Source organism: Hakea prostrata, chromosome 7 (genome assembly GCF_041222555.1).
Source record: "Hakea prostrata isolate BN-2017 chromosome 7, UWA_Hpros_2, whole genome shotgun sequence".
Classification (NCBI taxonomy): Eukaryota; Viridiplantae; Streptophyta; class Magnoliopsida; order Proteales; family Proteaceae; genus Hakea; species Hakea prostrata.
In genome coordinates, this window is record NC_142606.1 from 52,324,538 (window position 1) to 52,331,693 (window position 7,156).

Genomic DNA, 7,156 nt, shown 5'->3' on the forward strand with positions numbered 1-7,156 from the left:
AGAATTTTTTTTTTCTTCCAAAACACTACATTTTCAATGGCCACTGCTAACACTCCATTCCCCATTACCAATCTCTCCAACCTTGTTTCTGTCAAGCTTGATGGAGCAAATTATCTTATGTGGAGAGAACAATTAGAATCCATTTTTATTACCTGTGATCTTATGCATCATCTTGATGATACTGGATCAATGCCAAATCAAACTATCACTACTGGAGAAATTCAAACGCCGAATCCAAAGATTTCAAATCTGGAGAAAGAATAATCATTTTGTTCGAGCATGCATCAATGCCACCCTCACACCGTCTCTTTCTTCTCATATTCTTGGCCTTCTAACAGCGAAAGATGTATGGGATTCTCTTGCACAACTTTTCCAACAACAGTCCACTGCTCAAAGGACTTATCTTCGCAGTGAATTGCAGATGATCAATAAAGGAACAAGCACAATTACGGACTATCTTCACAAAATTAAGTCCATCGCTGATTCCTTAGCGGCAATCAATGACAAGGTAAATGACTCTGACTTGGTAGCATATACATTAAATGGTCTTGGTTCGGATTATCTCACTTTCATCATTACTGTGGAAAATATTACCCCACCCATTACCTTTACCGACCTAAGGGCCAAACTACTTACTCATGAGCAACGGTTACGCTGTGGCTATGGGAACACCCAATCAATCTTAACTGATTCCCATTCCCCTACTGCATTATTTGTTACAGATCAGCCTAAATTTAATCGGCCTAATAATAGTATTAATTCCTATCCACCCAACAACGTAACCCACCTAGATCTGATTTCCGAAATTCATCAAATGGCCCTCCAAGATCTCAAAATTCCTATAACCGACCAAACCAAAACACCTTTAATACTAATTCCTTCAAATGTCAAATATGTGCTAAGCAAGGCCATTCGGCCAATAGATGATATTTCCCGTTATGCCCAGTGTCGAAATAATCCTAATCCACCACCTCATTTTCCTTATGCTGGCTTACATGGTACCCAAAATACCCAACACATTACACCACAGAATGATGCATAGTGGATATCGGATTCAGGTGCTACCAACCATATGTCATTTGATCCAGCCATGCTACAGCGATCTGCCACTTACAAAGGAGAAGATCAGGTTTCAGTTGGTGATGGTAAGAAACTCCCTATAACTCATATAGGCTCCTCAACTTTGAAAACAAATTTAAATCATTTATCTCTTAATGACATACTAATAGTTCCCCAATTGTCAAAGAATTTAATTTCCATTTCTCAACTTACATCTGACAATAATTGTTTTGTTGAATTTTTTCCATGGGGTTTCTGTGTTAAGGATTTGGAGTCAGGCATCACTCTACTGAAGGGTCCAGTCAAAGATAAATTGTATTCTTTCTCGGCCAATGTTGTCCCTCCTTTGGCTCTTTATGGAAATAAAGCTCCTTCTGATATTTGGCATCGCCGGCTTAGTCATCTTTTTTCTGCAGTACTTACTCATTTGAGAAATAGTGTCTTATTTAATTCCTTTGAAACACTTAGATCCAATAAAATTTGTGACGCTTGCCAACTTGGCAAACATCACAAATTACCCTTTCCTATTTCAGTTAGTAGAACTACTCAACCATTACAGCTTATTCATTGTGATTTGTGAGGTCCCACTAAAACTTTGTCAATTAGTGGATTCAATTCATATATTATTTTTGTTGATGATTTCAGTCGATTTACTTGGTTTTATCCTCTGCGATTTAAATCTAATGCAATTCATTGTTTCAAGCATTTTAAAAATATGGCTGAAAACTTGCTTTCTACTTCTATTAAATTTTTTCAAAGTGATGGAGCCTTAGAGTTAACAAGGGGAGCTTTCAAAAACTATCTTGATGAATGTGGCATTGTATCCAGGATTTTATGTCCTCATACTCTAGAACAAAATGGAGTTTCAGAAAGAAAACACAGACATATTACAGAGATGAGTTTATCCCTTCTATTCCAAGCTCACATGCCCAAAGCATATTGGTTAGAAGCCTTTACTGCTGCTGTCTATTTAATAAACCGGTTACCAACACCAGTATTGCAGAGAAAATTTCCTCATGAAGCACTGTTTGGCTTCAAACCAGATTATTGTTTATTGAGAGTTTTTGGCTGCCTTTGTTACCCCAACTTGACACCCTACAGAGAAGACAAATTATCGCCAAAGTCTAAGGCTTGTGTCTTTCTTGGTTACAATCTCTATCACAAAGGTTATATATGCTTAGATAAGGATACTGGCAAGGTATATTTATTCAGACACGTTATTTTTTAAGAAAAGGAATTTCCCTTTTCAAATCCCCCATCACATCAATCATCAAACAAACCACCAGTCGAACTTATTTCTCTACCTGTTTTCATCCCACACACCCCACCAAATGTGCCTTCACTCACTTCACATTCTTTTTCACCTATTTCAAGCAACCAACCATCACAAACAACTCTTACAACATCATCACCAGCCATATCAATGGAAAATCCAACCCACGATGTTAATCAATCCTCACGAACAATAGACCAACCACAGCCCCAACCATCTCATCCTATGATTACTAGGAGTAAAACCAATTCCGCCAAACCAAAACTCCCTCTCTCTTTACTCACTATTAGACACCCAATACCTCAAACCTTTCTTACCACCATCTCCAACATCCCAACTGAACCTAAAACCTACAAATCAGCCTCAAAAGACCCAAAGTGGATTGATGCAATGCAAAAAGAATACAAAGCCTTGATAGACAATCAGACTTGGAACTTGGTGCCTTATTCCAAGGGTATGAATATTGTAGGTTGTAAGTGGGTGTACAGGATCAAGACAAAAAGTGATGGTTCCATTGAGAGATACAAGGCACGCTTAGTTGCCAAGGGGTTCAACCAGTAGGCAGGAGTGGACTTTCATGAAACATTTAGTCCAGTTGTAAAGCCAGCCACCATTCGGACAGTATTAACCGTTGCACTCTCAAAGTCATGGCCAGTACATCAACTTGATGTGAAAAATGCCTTCCTGAATGGCAACTTAGTAGAAGATGTTTACATGGAACAACCACAGGGGTATGTTTCCACATCTAAACCAACCCATGTTTGTCATCTACAAAAAGCAATTTATGGTCTCAAGCAAGCTCCACGAGCTTGGTTTCACAGATTCAAAACATACCTACAAGGAGAAGGTTTCAAGCAAAGCGTGGCAGATTCTTCCATGTTTACATGCAAAACCCAAGGTACAATGATAGTATTGCTGTTATATGTAGATGATATAATATTGACAAGAGCCAATGAAGCTGCAATTCAAGAGGTTATTCAAAGCTTGAGCAAAGAATTTGCAATGACAGATTTGGGACACTTGCATTACTTCTTGGGAATTGAGGCTAATCGAAGTTTAGATGGTCTTTTACTCACTCAAAGTAAATACTCCATTGATTTATTAACGTCTACAGGAATGGAGACTTCAAAGCCATGCACAACCTCAATTGCTGTTGGAACAAAGTTATCATCAACAACAAGTTATCCCCTACCTGATCCAACACCATACAGACAATTAGTAGGAGCCTTACAATATTTGACGATCACTAGACCAGATATCTCCTATGCAGTCAATCAAATGTGTCAGTTCATGCAATCTCCCATAGAAGATCATCTACAAGCAGCAAAACGTATTTTACGTTATGTCAAGCACACTATTGGTGCTGGTGTTCTCTTGAAACCAACCCAACTTTCTTTCATAGCTGCTTACACTGATGCAGATTGGGCAGGATGTCCAGACACACGTTCATCAACTAGTGGGTTTTGCACTTTTCTTGGGGATAATTTGTTATCATGGTCTTCCAAGAAACAACCTACAATATCTAGATCAAGTACGGAAGCTGAGTACAAATCCCTTGCTGTCACAGCATCTAAATTACTATGGATTTCTTATGTTCTACGTGATTTGCAAGTACAACTTCCAAGAGGAATGAACATTTATTGTGATAATGTGTCTGCAACACAAATGGCTGCAAATCCAATGCTACATGCTCGCACAAAACATATAGAAGTGGACTATCATTTTGTCCGCGACTTGGTTCAGAACAGCACCATAAAAGTGCACTTTGTTCAGTCAGATGATCAAATTGCAGATGTGTTTACTAAGGGCTTAACATCACAAGCTTTCTTCAAGCATAGAGACAAACTCTTGCACCTGCCAATGCAGAGTTTGAGGGGATGAAAGACCATAACGGATCTATTATGGTTTGAATTCAATTTTTGAATTCAAGTTTTTAATTTTGAATTCAAATTTAAATATTGTAAACAAATCTTGTACAATAGCCATGTTTATTTATAAATACATAAGACTTACCCATCAAGATAAGCAACCTACTTATCAAAATTAGAGTTTTTCTTTGCATTCTTTCATATATATATATATATATATATATATATATATATATATATATATATATATACTACTATTATAAAAGCACGAACTGAGAGAGGATGGCTACATTTCACTTCCCAAAACACCCTTATTTTCTAAAACTACTAAACATTTAAGTCATTAAAAAAATTCCAAAAATGTAATTTCTCAAATAACTAAATGAGATTTAATAACTCAAAACTCATGGCTACATTTTTATTTCCCAAAATAGCCTTCTTCCCTAACTACATTGATATAATTAATTACGTCTAAAATTGTAAATTCATATTTTATACTTTCAATAATATTATATTAATTATAGTTTTACCTGAATCATTAACAACAACAAGCCTAAGGAATAGGAAGAGTTTCTCTTAAAAACTAGGAAATATTAATTGAAGAAGAAGAAACTAATCAAAATCAACCAAGCATCGTTTGAATACCGCTTAATAAATGTAATAATGATAAAACATTAACAATTTATTCTTTATTAAATATTCAAAAATCAAATTTGCCAATTAACTAATCGTGTGCTGACAATTTTCAAACAGTTAATTAAATCGTGTGCTAAATATTCAAAAATCAAATTTGCCAAATAACTAATCATGCCGACAATTTTCAAACCCTTAATTAAATCGTGTGCTAAATATTCAAAAATCAAATTTGCCAAATAACTAATCGTGCGGACAATTTTCAAACCGTTAATTAAATCATGTGCTAAATATTCAAAAATCATATTTGCCAAATAACTAATCGTGTGCGGATAATTTTCAAACAGTTAATTAAATCGTGAGCTAAATATTAAAAAATCTAATTTGCCAAATAACTAATCGTGTATTCATATTCATACTTTCAATAATATTATATTAATTATAGTTTTACCTGAATCATTAACAACAAGAAGCCTAAGAAATATGAAGAGTTTCTCCTAAATACTAGGAAATATTAATTATTATATTAATTATAGTTTTTCCTGAATCATTAACAACAAGAAGCCTAAGAAATATGAAGAGTTTCTCCTAAAAACTAGGAAATATTAATTATTATATTAATTATAGTTTTTCCTGAATCATTAACAACAAGAAGCCTAAGAAATATGAAGAGTTTCTCCTAAAAACTAGGAAATATTAATTGAAGAAGAAAAAATTAATCAAAATCAAGCATCTAAACGTTAGAATACCGCTCATTTTAAAAAAAATAATAATTAGCAACAACTAGCGTAAGGAATAGGAAGAGTTTCTCCTAAAAACTAGGAAATATTAATTGAAGAAGAAGAAACTAATTAAAATCAACCAAGCATCATTTGAATACCGCTTAATAAATGTAATAATGATAAAACATTAACAATTTATTCTTTATTAAATATTCAAAAATCAAATTTGCCAAATAACTAATCATGTGCTGACCATTTTCAAACAGTTAATTAAATCGTGTGCTAAATATTCAAAAATCAAATTTGCCAAATAACTAATGGTGTGCCAACAATTTTCAAACAGTTAATCGTGTGCTAAATATTCAAAAATCAAATTTGCCAAATAACTAATCATGTGTCGACAATTTTCAAACAGTTAATTAAATCGTGTGCTAAATATTCAAAAATCAAATTTGCCAAATGACTAATCGTGTGCTCACAAAACCTTCTCTCCTCTTCACTGGCATCCATCCGACAATTTTCCTCTTCTTCCTCCTGCTGCCCCCATTGTCAGCTTAAATTCTTCCTCCTCTTTTTTGCTTCTTCTTTTTTTCGGCCGATTATTCTCTTATGCTATAATTCATTTTTTTCAAATGGTTTGGAGCTTTAAATGAGTTTGTTCGTTTATCTTATGGTTGTTTAGCAGTGAATTTCTGAAGATTATGATTCCTATGCACTGACGGGCCTTTTTGACGGGAAACCTTTTTGGTTTCTTTGTATAAAATGAGTTTTTCTTTTTTTTATTATTTTTGTTATTCCCATTTAGTTTGGAAGGGATTCATGTCATTTTTCTAGGGTTTTTAAAGCTCTCAGATGCACAAACAATCTAGGGAATCAGAAATTGTCGAAGCATGTTGCCATTAGATGTTAAAGCCAATAAATTCTTTTGAAGTTCGGATACTTCATATATGAAATACCCATCCTGATATATGTTTTTATAGCTTGCTATTGCCCCCCCCCCTCTTTTGGAACAGTATTTCATTCTCCAGGCAAACTGTGTTTTCCTGTTAACATGAACAGAAAGCCAGCGGCAAAATGAGTTACGTTGTGAACAAGAAATAGAAGATATAAAAAGAGGAGTTCAGTCTGGTGATATCACACCAGATACTTCACTTATAAGATTCTAATCAGATGATGCCCTTGATGAGCAAAAACACTACATCAGGATCGCTGATGAAAAGGTTGGCTTGGCGATGCAAGCCTATGACTTGGTATGTTACACTTCTACTTTTATGGCCTCATTAGTAATTCAACTTCAGCCAATCCTATTTGCCTCGAACTGCAGCAGTCTACATTTCTCTGTAGTTGTGTTGAATGTGATCCCTCTGATTCTTCTCCTCCTCTCTCTTCTTTATCTTTTGGTTTCTTCGATCTTCAACTTTGTTGCTTTATAGAACTTAAAATGAGACTGTGTTTTATAGGATTGCGAGAATGCTGTGCTTAGATTGTCTTTTCATCTGTAATATTCATGCCAGCTATTATCATGGTGTTCATTCTGTCTCTTGAGATTGATTTATTTAGTTTCTTGTAGGGATTGTGGAAAGGTTGACAAGGAGGATTCA